At 45.9% G+C, this 13,928-nt stretch overlaps 1 protein-coding gene across 2 annotated transcripts in view; it reads left to right on the top strand.

Moving 5' to 3' along the window:
* TRPC5 (transient receptor potential cation channel subfamily C member 5) overlaps window positions 1-13,928 on the top strand; it is a 103,744-nt gene that overhangs the window by 78,075 nt on the left and 11,741 nt on the right. The gene's annotated exons all lie outside the window — the stretch shown is intronic.

The following is a 13,928-nucleotide window of genomic DNA, read 5'->3' as shown; positions in this document are numbered from 1 at the left end:
AGGCTCTTCAGGTAAACTACACAGAAACAGTATGGAAGGAAGCTAAATCTGGTGTGTGCAGTACTTACGGTGAACCAGTGGGTACTTACTTCCCAGTTCTGATGCCTAACGTGATAGGTGTAGAGATAATGAGGTGATGGAGCGTTACACAGAAACAGGAGTTAGGAGGGTCATTTGTGTCCTCAGCTGCTGGTCAGAAGTACAGGCAGAGTAGAGACTTCCTTTTCAGCTTTGAATGGCTCTTGGATTTACTCTAGAAGACAGAGGATAAAATAGAGAAAAAAAGAACCAGCACCAGCTCTCCTACTATTTCCATTCGCAGCTTCCTGGACAAATCTCTGGGGAAGTGTATGGGTAAGCTCCCTTCCTGGCTGAAGCACACAGAGGGGAGTATCATATTGAGTTGTCTGCTTGAACAGGTTCCACAGCTGCTGTTGATCATTTGCTGATTCAAATGGCTCCAAAATTTAGTTATCTAGTCAAACTGAGCACAGACCCAGTCAAATCGGTGACACTTTTGAACATCTGATCTTTATCACGTTGAAAACTATGAGAAAAACTGGACCGTTGACCTTCTAGATGAGCAGAAAAGCAGCTTATCACAAAGGCTTTATCAGTCTGTTTCAATGCTTTAAGTGCTTTCTCTTTGTTCAGTGCTACTCCTCAGTTCCCAGGAGACTGGAGTGGGGGGCAGAAAACAAAGATTGGCCATTTTCTCCCATTCCCCTTCCTTTATTGTCGTCAAATAGGCTTGTCACTGACACAAAGCCCAAACCTAAGACTGGCGTAAGAATAGCAGTATTTGCTATTCACTGGGATACAGACCACTCCTCATTCTTTTCCCTGAATAATTTGAGTGATGCAATGACACATTACAATCTCACATGACTTAGAGAGACCCATCATAACAATGCACTGAAGTGAATGGTCGAAAGCGGACCGTTGTGTTAATGTTTTTGTATGTGGAGTGGTTGGGAACGGTGAATTACTCCCTCGGAAGGTATGCTTGTGACAGACCTGAGGGTGAAGGACTGAACTCACCGGATAACCTAGGCATAACACGCAATTCAGCGTGCACCATGAGCCCCCTGCGCAGAAGAGTGACAGTGAGAATGCTACAGGATACTTCTTTGTCACTTAAGCTGTCATACTGCAATTGCCACTGAGAGCAGTGACATTTCTTGGGAAGGCAAGAGGCAGTGGCTTCAGCCTCTTCTCATGCAGCGCCTGCAGCGTGTTTTTTGAAGCTAATATTTCTGCATGCTCACAGCATTCTCTCGGAGACGAGTATTCTTCATGTGTCTTCTAAGGGCAAACATCAATTAATCTCTTCCCTGAAGAAAACAATTCATTAATAAATGTTGAGCTTTACAACTGTGGGTCATTTTTTTAACCTCTTATAATCAGGTCTGCCCCTTTCTGAATCACGGTAGACTGGTTGCTAGACTGGGAATTTCGACCTCTAACATGAATTTGGTATTTAAATCACATTGAATACACCTGGAATGACAGCATTCCAGGGAGGGAGGAGGGAAAGGACCAAGAAGCCCTTAGAGTGGGGTGGAGGTCTGCTGCTCAAATACATCAGTAGGAAATCTTATGCCACGTGCACGACTCTGCAGAGAAATAAAATGAGCTGGACATCAGGGGTGAGTGCACCTCTGCTTGTTGATTTCCCTGCAGTGGAGTGCTCAGGACACCTTAATTAATTCCACTTGTTAATGAGCCAGTGGCACTGCTACAATGCAAATGGTCTTTCTTCCAGGGACAAATATATCAATGCATTTGTAGCCGTTATTCTTCAGGTTAGCTGTTCTCCATTGTCTCATATAGATGTGAATTTCTGCTGTGGAGGCACAGGAAGGAGAATCTTAAGCTGCTCTTTCCTCGCTCTGTCTCCCCAGTATGGGGGTTAGGGCTTGGTAGTTAATTGAGTACTGTAGGCACGCAGCATGAGACCACAAGGTGTCTGTGGAGGACAGAGCAAGGCAAGCAGAGAGTAAAACCTCTGTACAGCTTTGAGTCATTCCTGACTCGCAGAAGGAAGAATTTTTCTTCCATGATTTTGTTGGGTTTTTTTACTAAGCTGTTTCAAACTTCCATAAATACATTTTTCAAGGGATACCCTGAAGCAGTTTCACTATTGATTTTTTTCATACAGCCCATATTTGTCTTTTGCCAAACCACTGTCAAGAGCTGGTTATGAGAGGCACTGTGTTTCACTGACAAAGCAAACAAAATCCAAATGCGCACCACAATTTCCATACGCTTTGCACTGTTTCAGTAGGTGAAGATCAGAACGTTCTGTACAAGCAGCCCAGAATGCAACTGGATGTTATGCACTGCCGGGCCTCTCATCTCAACACCTTCCCAGACGTGACAGCAATACCATCACCTGATGAACAGGAGAGGAATAGGTCATGATGGGAAGAGGAAAGGACAGTGGAACTTACCTGAGAGTAGCCAGGCGGCTCCATCAGTCCGAAGTGGCAGAAAGTAACAGAGAGGGTAACGAGGACACTTTATGTGACAGGCCGTTTCTCATAGCATTGCCACTTAGCTGCATCTGAAGCTATACAGTCCTTCTGCCAGTTTGTAGCTTTTTCAAAACAACGTGATAGTGGGTGCTGCTGGGGGTCCTCGGGTGCAGGTGCATTTTGCAGGGAATTAGCAATCTACACATATTTTCTGAAAGCATGTTCCTTATGGACACATCCGCGATATTCTGGGAAGTCATGCAGGAATTAGCCACTGGAACCGTACCAACAGTTCTGACTGCAGCAGCAGGAGCAGTGGGAAGCAAGATCAATGGAAGAACGGCAGCCAAGACCCGTCTGCAGGATAAAACCATAGGGCTGTGAACTCATAATCTGAGTTCCAGGTGAGTTAGAGCGAGAAGTGGCACACAACAGCACCGCAGCGCTAGGCATGCCGCTGACATATTAAGGAGAGATGTTAAGCACTCGCAGCTTTGAGAAGTTTTAGGAAAGTACAACAATGCTTGATACCTTAGGGACAGTGTCACACTGAAGTAGGTCTGAGAAAAATTACCTCTAGCTACTGTGCGTGAAAGTGAAGGCGTCGCAGCTTCAGGTGTGTCATACGTGGTGTGCGTGTGACGCTGGAATAATGACCGCTCCAGCAGTATGTGTTAAGTTACAAAATTGATTTTTATGTTGTATTTTGTATCCTGCTATTGGTTTGTATGTCTGTTACTTCAAGCTAGTTCATCTCAGACAGCTGTGACTGCAAAAGACAGCTGCAGGTTTAATTATTTTAAGTGTATCTCTGCGAGTAGAGTGTATGACCAAACTGAAACGTAGTTGCCAGTGTTCAGACTGGAGAAATTAGTGCGTTGGACGCTGAACTAGGAGTGCGGTTTTAAATGATGGAATGAAATAGGGTGGATTAGCACATATTGTAGAGGACAAGAATGAAAATGAGAAATATTTCGCATAGCAAAACAAAAGCTGTACAGTAAACAGAAACAGTTGGTATGCAGCTAAAATAAGTGATCACTTTCAGGAAATTTTGCCTGCAAGCACAGGGATGTTGTACGTGGAATTTTCTCCATTTTTGCAAAGTAGAGAGCATAAAAATTAAAGCACAGAGGAATATAAAGATTTTTTTATCTCCCTATTACTTTGTTTCCAAGATGACTTTGGATTCCCCCCAGGAAGTAGTATCGAACTTATCTTGATCTACAAAAAAGCACAATTCCACTAGTTTTCTGTGCCAGTTGAACACCCTCGGCACCATGGCACTAATTACTACCCAGTTTAATTCACAACAGCAGCAGAAATTCTCTTCCCTACTGTTATCTGTGACTCTTAGGGCTGTCAAAAAAATGTTGCGCCTCCTCTGCTTGCATGACCTGCACAGTTCTTCCTTAGCAAAACCACGAAGGAATAATTTTACGAATCGATAAATTTAGTTGAAGACACACAGCTGGCTCATCCCTGCGTGTGGCAAGTTTTGGGGTGGTAGATTGTCCCCTTATAGAGGTGCGGCCAACTCCAAAGCCTGGACTCGAATCTACGCTATTGTAAAGCATCACAAGCCCCAATTCAGAGCCATTAATTTAAATTTCTTAGGAGAAAATGAGATGTGTTTGGTTTTTAACTCTGTCATATAGCAGGAAATGAAATTATACTCTTGTTGCCAGTATGAGCTGGGATTAATGTCTCTTGAAGCTTTTTTTTGTGGTGTAGCAAAACAACCAGGCTCTAGAAAGGGGATTAAATGGCGCTTCCCTGGTTTGCCAGCTGAATGAAATATCACTGTTTGTGCCCCAGTTTCACAGCCCTCAGGGGCTCCTGCTGACCAACACACAGATCCTGCTGGTCACTGCCCCCGCACAGACCCCACGTTCTGGGCACAGGTAATACACTCAAGTCTTTTCTTCATTCTACAATGCAACTGTAATTACCCAGATCTCAATTACTATGCTCCCAAAACTCATCGGTGTCATCAGTAATAATTAATTGAAACTGCAAATTCTCCTGAACTTACTTGTTGCCTTTTGTGACACTTGGGCAGGCAGATTTCTGTTTCATTTCCCCCTGAAGCGTGAGAAACGGAGGAAACTCTGGACCCCTGCTCTCCGGTGTCCTCTCGGGTAGCTGCAGCACATCTTTAGAGGAGCGGGATTGATTCCCAAGGCTAGGTGCTCTCTCTCTGGAGCTCGTGATTGGATGTGGGGGACTCCCAGCAGATTTTTATTGAAAAGTGAAGGGAAATATGGCGCAGCAGTGGTGTGCCACGATGCTGCCATACAGCGAGAGGCCGGTGTGTGAAATTAGCCCTGGAGCCTCGCTCTAGACTGGCAGGCAGCTTAATTGCTTTTTGTTAGCAAGCTAAAGTATTCATTTGAAGGTGTAGAACTGTTTGTCTTTTTGCTGGCTTTGGCCTAATTACATATAACCCATGGACTTGAATCAAGTTGTTAATATTCATGTGGTGTTTGCAGAGCCTCTAAATGGAAGCACTCGATGTGCTCCGACTTCATATGCTGCATCTTTCTTCTGTTGTTAGACTAGACAAAACTAATTCTCCATCCTGTGGCCCAATCCTGCAAACCCCTGCTCATAAAAGTATTGTCAGCAGGATCAGAAGGTTAATCCTTTCTGTTGTTTTTAATCTTTGAAAACCCAGATATTTATCTGGCCCTGAGTACCACCACAGCCAAACCACTTTGGGGCTTATTCAGAGGAGCAGAAACATCGCATTTAAGTAAAAAACAAGATGAGCTTGCAATCTGTAGGTGACCGCTGCCTGATTTAAGATATTACAGGGAATTTGCTTGCATTCAGATGGGTGGGTTCTGTTTTCCGTGGTGTAGTTAACACAGCAGTGCCCCGCATGACAGGTCAATAATTCTCTGCCCATTACGTGTAAAGCAGCGCAGCAAGGTTTGCGCTTGCTACATGATAGAAGTTGAAGTATCCAGATGGAACCACATAGGTTGCAGCCCCCTGCATTATCCCATCTTTTATTTAGGCCTGACAAGCTCAATTAGCATTATCTTGTGCTTCTGCATCAAGGGACTTCTGTTAGAAAGGCAGAAAAGAGGAAAAGTGAAAGATAAAGGGAAAACATTACTGAGGAAAAAGCAGTGGAAAACTAAAAGGGGTTTATCTGGGCAGAGCTTTCACCTGATATTCAGCTATATTAAGAATCCTCCGAAATGTGACTTTTTAGATGCCACTGCTTCACAGATTTCAACAAGCTGCAATCTAGCAAATCAGTTGATGCTGATTATATAGGTGAAACAGGATACATACAACTCCATCCAATTAAATGGGAAGATGTCTAATAACCTAGATGCTCTGCTGTGCTCCTCGTCTGCATTTCTGTTCTCTGGTCCAGTCCCTGCAGCTCCTCAGCTGCAAATCCCGCTTTCAGAATCTGGGGAAGAACCAGGGGCTTCGTCTCCCAAATCAGCGCTACCTGCACGGCTCAGGATTCACTTAGAGACTTGAACAATCTCATATGTTTATAATGGTTCCCCTTCTTTTGGCCTGAGGATATATTTAAACTATTGGGATGTTTAGCTAGGATTTTTCATTTTTGAGCACTTTTTCAGTTTGTGGCAGCTAAGCTCATGCACTGCACTGAGGTGACCATGCAAGCAGGCTGACTTCCAGAAGTGCTGGGCACCTGCTGCTATGACCTTTACAGGCTCAGGAAAAGACATAGGCCAGCTCCACTCCTTCGCTGAGGAGAGGCAGTTTATGACCAGTCATAAAAGAGCAAAATACTAAAGCATTTGGTAGCTGAATATATCTACATGGTTTTATTGCTTAACAATGGAAGTTTGGGAATGATAATTTTATTCTTTTGGTTACTTGAGGAAATGATATAAAGAGCTGTGTATATAAGTACATAAAAAGGTTGTAAAGCCTACAGAGATTCAGTGAGGCTCAGAGCTTTGATTCAGGGTGATTCCAGCGACACACGAAAACAGCTCCCAGGGTCAGACCTGTACTGAATTTGCTGTGTTACTATCCTTCAGGTCGGCTCGATGGGACCAGATACTCTGGTAGACACTTTTGTAGCATAGGAGTCAGTGGCAAAGACCATCAAAGGTGCTTTGTGATTATTCTTAATCAGAGCTTGGATCTAAGAATTACAAATGACCCTGAAAAACACATTAAATAAACTGTTAGACCTTTAAATACCTTTGTCACAGCTGACATCATGTTTCCCAGCTGAAATCACATGCTTACAATGGCACAGACTGGATCCTGGGATCTGAAATTCACACGTGGATCCAAAATGCCACTTTTCTTTGTAATACTAATTTATCTTGGAAAAAAGAAACAAACCACACCAAGAAATAGAGAGGAGTACAGAAGTACCTGATTCTTCTTTGTGTCTGGCTCCCACCAGTCCAGCAATAAATTTCAAGACATTTCTTCTTCCTTCAAGAATCACATCCCAGGCTGATGGACTACACAGAAGAAAATCCAACACAACATTCCAGAAATAGCACAAGTAGAAATGAGGCAAAGTTGAGGGTTTTTTTGCTATGGTACTAACAGAGTCATCAACACATGAACACTCTAGGTTAGCTACACCTTCTCAGCCCACCATTTATGTGCGGGCATGTGTGAATTACTTGATTTTGACCTGGCTGGAGGTAGTTAACATTATCAGCACAGATGCACCTTATCTCTCTGACTTTCAGCATGAAAAGAGGCTCTTAGCAGGCCATGACAAAGAAGAGAGAATAGATGGCAAGAAGAACAAAGCCTGAGTGATAGCTTTCTCATTGTTTCTTCCTGCTGAGGCTTTTTTAGAGCACTGTTTGTCTGTATGACCTTCCTACTGATCTGATCTATTTGACTATTAAAACAAAAACTGAACTTTGCTGGAATATGACTGAAGGAAAAAAAAAGGTGTCAGTTCAAATAATTTAACTGCACTAAAACCAGCACAATCCACAGTTCTCTGTGTTTTCTCAAATATAATATTCCCTGGCTTTCTCATTAGCTATCATTGTTTCCATCCAATATGCTGGTGGGAGATGAAAGGTAATTGATGTATATAACCTAAATACATTGTGGAATGTAGTGCATCGCAAGCTATAATAAAAGAGATGTAATTACGAATATATTCTGCCCATGGAAGTTATAAATAGCAGAGATGCTAAAGCATGCATTTTCCAAGTACAAACAAACTGATTCCCCAGAGCTGGGAAAATCAGCCACCTCGCAGTACGGAGCGCCATTCCAGGAAGCGATGGCCGGTGCAACAGCTCATCGAAGAGGGCTGCCATGGCGTCTCTCAGGTGCTCTTCACTTGGCCCTGTGTATTCAGAAGCCATTAGTGGTTTGCTTTTCCATTGCAACCAGGGACCTACCCCATTTCCAGAATTTCCGAGACTCTTTGGCTGTGGACAGAGTCCTTTATCCATCTTATTATAAAACATAGTTGCCGTGCTGTAGGTCTTGCTGATGCTGAACTGGCCGTTCCCTGGATCTGTTGGAGGTATGGGACCTCGGCCACTGCAAAACTGAGGAAGCTTTTCCTAACGTCCTCTGTTACAGTGTGTTCTTTTATGGGCTCTACCATGACTCGGATCTTCAGGCAGCTCTCAAGATTTTAAGGCTCGCAATCCCATTGATGGCTTGTCTAAAATGTCTGCTATGTAAACATTTAGATTTGGGGTTTATTTCGCCCTTGTGCTCTGTTTGGTTTCCTCACCCAAGGGCCTTGCTACCTTCTGCCTTTTACCAGATAAGGCTAGCTCTTTCCTGAAATCAAGTCTTTACCTGTATCCTGGCTGAATAATTCACTTTTCTTGTATCCCAGTGCTGGCATTTATTTCTCCAGGACCTGCCTGCGCTTCATTAACGTCCTTTTCCTGGTCCGTGCTGGAGCCAGAAGGCACGCCGCATCCCTGGGGAGCAGCTCTCCCTTCCCACACCGCACACCCTGCCTTTGCCCGTTCGCCTGCGTTGCTTGCTCGTGCTTGGGGGTTTGCTTTGCGGCTCTCTGGGCACGTTTTCCCTCACATCTGGGCACTCCTTCGCTTTGTACGTCCTGGTTTGCATCTGCCATGGGTTGGTTTTCCCCAGGGCCTTGCCACATGCTCCTCTTCAGAGCCATGTGTGGTTGGCATGGGGCCACTGCAGCTTCCTTGGTGGGAGCGGCTGGTCGCCGGTCAGGACGCCATCTGCTTCACCCAGCACAGCGTGTGACTTTGGGCTAGGCAGTACTTTGATCAATTCTCTGGCTGTCTCATTCCCTGGCTGTTCTAATTGCTTTTTCTACTGCTAGATTGTCCTCCTTTAGTAATTTTTCTTGTATTATTTTTGAGATTGATCCTATTAAGTTCTTATCCTTCAATATGTCATCCCCAGCTTTGAAAGCAAAGTCATTTGTTGTCAGCTGCAGCTGAATTAGCTATGCATTAATTGCCTTTGTAGGTCCCTGATTTTTCTCATACTTTTTTTCTTTCCATGACATATTTTTCTTTGACAAATATTAAGCATCATTTACCTCAAATAGCCTGCTTGGATTTTTGCTGCGTGCTTCTCTGAGCTTGTCATTAAACCCCCAAGCTCTGCTGATGTTATTGCCAGTTTGCCCAACACATTTTACAAAATTAACGGCTTTGAAACTGCACAAGAGTTGTCTGTGTCAGGTTCTGTAAAGATTAACTTTCTCCTGACCCTCTTTCTGCAGTGCTTTCTGCTCAGGACATACTAGGGTGTATTCTTGTGCTAGCCTGCTTGAAAGCCATCGCTGATGTATTTTCTGTGCTGTTTCCTGCTCTGGGTTTAGCGAAGAGCAATAAAAAGGCACGTGAGATAGAAATATACTAAATGCAGTTTAATGTCTTCTCCTACACTTGGCAGCGCAGCTAATTACACAGCAAAGAAGCACCTTTGAAGTTCCTGTGCCTCTCGGGCAGCGAGCCTCCCTTACTCAGTAGGCTGCAAAGAAGATATGTCGGTGAGCACCTCTTAGAGGTGAGCGCTGCGTCTCCCCCTTCCTTCCTAGAGCAAAGCACCACAGCTTGGGCTCTTCCTAATCTTGTGGGGCTGCTGCCGGCACCTCCCGGGACAGCAGCAGAGAGCAGTCCTGCTACTCCTGACGCAGAAATGACGCCGGCTTCTGCCAGCATTCCCAGCACAACGGTGAGAGCTTCCCGTGCCTCCTTCTGAGGCACTCGGCCACGGCCAGCAAGCCTGGTCCTGAGGGCATTGTCACAGCCATCTATATCTGCATCTCACAGGCAGCAGCCTGATTTCCAGCTTAGCCCACTGACTGTTGTATAATAAAACACTGAAAGGCACACACAGCCCTTTTTGTGCCAGCTAGAAAGACGCCAGATATCTTTATACATCATTCTTTCCAGATGGGTGTGGGAAGGATTTGTATCCCAGGAACATGTTTCTGAGAGGAAGGGGCAGAAATCCTTGTGCACCTCTGTGTAGCGTAGGGGAACTTAAGCAACTGACTATCTTGTGATTGTTTTACAGTGGAAAATTTTAAAGATCTGAGAGTGCCTCGCTGCTGAGCGTTACCAGTATCATCATCATGGTTTAGCTGAGTGTTTGTACCGTGGCTTTATGGCAGCCTAATCCAGAGCTAACCACAGTGTGCAGCAGCAGAGTGCAGGGAGCTGCCATAATCCATCTCACCCTATCAGCCCGGAGCTGACGTAAACTCAGGACTATCCCGGTGCTGTCAAGGATGCTAATTCAAGAGTCACGAGATCCAGCTCCCACGGGACAGCCCTGTGCTTCAGCTCCTGTGTGCTAAGTTAAAAGTAACAGCATTTGCCTCCTTCAGCTTTCCAGCCACAGGGGAGCTGAAATACTAAACACGTGAAGAGGCTGAGGAACCTAGAGGCTGCAGCCGTGGTAGCCGCCTCATACAGAGAACTGAGACAGTCTTCCACTGCTGGGGCTCTGTTGGCTGGGTCAGTACCAGTTGAGAAGCTGGCCGTTACTTGGCAAAGTATGATCTAAAGCATATGGCTCAGCAAGGAGATGGCGATGGAAATCTTTATAGGAAACATTTTGCAAAATGTAAACAACAGATTTTCTACACAGAGATGAAGATGGAGATTAATGCTTGAATTATCCTGGATAATTAGTGTAGCAGGTAATTATTTAAAATCTGGCACATCTGTGAATACATCACTTTGACTGAATTAGAAAATCCTTGCAACTGCTACAGTGATCCCACAGGGAAATCTTTATGGGAGATTAATTCTCACTTCAAATGACAGAGATTTGCAAGAGGATTATGTGGCCAGTATGACACATTCACATTGTGTTAGTAAGTGATGCAGTTTTTTTTTCTCACAGAGAAGCTGAGTGCTGGCTTCTTTGAGTTTGCGTGTTCTTCAAGCTTGAGGGCTCGGCCCTCTTAAGAAGTAGAGTGTTTTATAGCTGAAATGATAAGCAGTGCTTGAAAGAAAACGGTGATAAGAACAAGGGCAAGAGCAACAGAAGCTCAAAGAGAGGGCAGTAAAATCCAAACCTGAATTTAAATTCCTAAAACAACAAGGTCGCACTTACAAAGCTAGTGGATCTGTTTCTTTAGCTTATTCTGTATGTCACCAAAAAGTTGTCATCTAAGAACACTGCATGAGACAGCACAGCTCTGTGAGGATCCTGTCCTCGCTGTGCGGTGGAGCGCTGCAGGGGACATCTTGCACTGCTGAGCTCCCCTTGGAGCACCTGCGCTTCTCCTCTCCTCTCTCTTAGGAAACCCACTTCTGCTGAAGCCTCCCAGGGTGACGTCTGTGCTGGCTGTCGCCGCGAGTGGGCTCCGACATGCCGTCTCCTGTGATGCATCTCTGTAAACCCATGGCTGGGGGAGCATCACTGCAGGTGGCACTGAACCTTCTGGCAGGAGGTCTGGGCTTGTCCATCACTGTGTAGCTTTGTGGGGTGCGTGGTGGCCAGGCTGAGCAAGGGAAGGGCCCTCGGAGTGGACTCTGACTGTGTTGGTATTCAGGAGCTCACTTGGTGTGTTCACCTACGTCCAGTCTTTGCAACATCTTTGACACAAAGCAGGCGCAGACTCAGGCAGCTCTCAAAAATGTAAATCTTGCCCAGTGGCCTGCAGTCACCAGGGAGATGCACCAAAAACCTGGAGCAGGTCTGGTGGTCCACTGGGCCACGTTCACAGCCAGTACGATGACTGATGTACTGCCTGCAACTCGTGAGTGCTTCAGATTTGAATTGGGTATCAGATGGTTGCTGAAGGATGGCACTCTTGGTACTCAACACAGGGAGGAGAGTTAGCAAAGCTGTAGTTTTGTGTGCAGATTTCGCTGCTTACAGCACTAAAGAGAGCTCTCACCAAGAAAATGGTGGTTTCCTGGCACGCAAAGACATTCTCAGTAAAATTGAAATGTCTCCTTGCTATATATTTCCAACACAAAACTGCTGCCAGGAGCTCTCATCTGATTTGCTCAGGTTCTCAAAACATCAAGGTGAATAATTGAGACAGGCTGAGTTTGTAAACCCTGGGGAGTTCACGGCAGCAGAAAAGAGAAAGAAAAGATACTTTAAGCTTTGTACAGAGGGTCTCTCTTTTAAGAGAGGTTAGATTGACTGAGGTTGCACAGGAGGAAATACAGGTGGGGCTGAAGCCAGCGTCCACCAGCCTTACCCACCGACACATTTAGATCCACGGGGATTTGTACAGACCCACCACAAAACTTCCCCAGTGAGAAACCCCCGCTAAGTTTCACAGTGCTGCCCTGCACCTGCGTGCAGTCCCTGCTCAAGCCCATGTGGTCCCCTTGTGGCATTTTAAAATGAAAGAACAGTAACAAAATACTCTGTGCAGAAAAACTTTTTAAGACCGTTTCTTCCTTCTTTCCTTTCCCAAAAAATAATTTGTGATCCCCAAGCTATAGATTTGCCTACAACTCCTCTACAAACAGCATCCAACACCCACTGCTAAACCACCTCTGCCCAGGACGTGCCCTTTTTATAATGTGCTGAAAGAAACTGCTGCCAAGTCACCACACCTGATCCCACCCCGCCACTGACACTGGACCTTTGGTGGGCCTCTGTAGAAGGGTGGATTTATAACCTTCTCCAAACTACCCTCTCCCTTCTGACCCCTCAACAGGACATTTACATCTGCTTCCTTATTCACAAAGAACTAAAAATATACACCTTTCGATCCAAAATTGTGCTCTCCTGCAGCTCCTGCCCTGCCCTAAACTCTCCAGCTGCCCCAGATAGTGCTGTCAGTGTTGCCAGGTGTCTGTAGTTTTTGCAAACCCGGAGAAGGGCTTACTCACAGCAGGGCTGAAGAACTCCGTGCTGGTCTCATGCAGCTGTTCTCCTACAAAACGCTTTAGATGCTTGAACCAGCTCCTCTGGTCTGCAGCCTTTCAAAAGGTGCAGCCACCAGTGGGGTTTCCCTGGTAGCGAGCACGTCTGGGGGAGCATGGCAAGCTGCAGCTCAGCCCCTTCTCTGCCAAGAGAGGTTTGATCTCCTGCCTTCTCCATGGCTCAGCCTTCGCCCTCCCCAGCGGCCCCGTGGCTCAGCGGCGTGCAGTGCCGGTCGCTCGTTGTCCTTCTTCGGAAGACTGTTGCAGCTGAAGTTGCCCAGACTGGGAAATGTTCAGGTAGAAAGATGGGCATGAGGGAGCCTTTAGGACAGCGCAGGGAGCAGCCAGCCCTGCTGGAGGGAGAGGCTGGGCCAGCTCTGCCTTTAACTCTGAGCAGTTATTGGGCAGGGGTTGTCTTGTGGGCTGGTTGAGGAGCTCGGAGCACTAATCCGGAGTCTGGGAAGGAGGAACAGCAGCTGCATGGCACTGGCTTGTCCTGCTCTCCTCTAGCTCTGCTGAGCTTGCTGCAGCCTGCAGGTAGAGACACAGGAAGAAAAAATGGGCAGGACTGGCAGGGGGGGCAATTATTTCTCCTGCTGCAAACTGCATTTTGTACCACCCAAACTTCATTTCTATAAGCATCAGCTTCTAATGCTTCATGGTGATGCTGCAATTTCCCTAAACAGGGGTCTTGTAATGTATAAGGCAAACAGGGGCATGGCACGCTGCTTCTCTGAGTCTACCTACGGCTTAAGAACAGCCCTTTCGGTAAGCTGGCAGGGGATAGTAGAGTTCTGCGCTGTTTCAGACCATCTGCAGAGACTAATGGGCTCCTGAGGCTGTCGTCTGAAATCGAGAGCTGCACATAATTTGAATACACTAGTAAGATGGAGTTCAGCTGCACCTCACTGTCAAAATGTGAGCATATTTTACCCATGTCAGAGCACTGGAGCATAGCCAGAAAGCCAGTGTAGTAATTTTTTGGGCATGATGTTCAGCCATATTTTATTAAACTCCCTGTCCTACACTTCACTTTACCGCTTGTTTCTGAGAGCTGCTGCCCTGCAGCCCAGCATCCCTCGCTCCAGAGGACTGCTTGTTCCAACCTGGC

The sequence above is a fragment of the Opisthocomus hoazin genome, chromosome 14 (genome assembly GCF_030867145.1).
Source record: "Opisthocomus hoazin isolate bOpiHoa1 chromosome 14, bOpiHoa1.hap1, whole genome shotgun sequence".
NCBI lineage: Eukaryota > Metazoa > Chordata > Aves > Opisthocomiformes > Opisthocomidae > Opisthocomus > Opisthocomus hoazin.
Note: the sequence above shows the minus strand (reverse complement) of the source record. Positions and strands in the feature narration are given on the sequence as shown.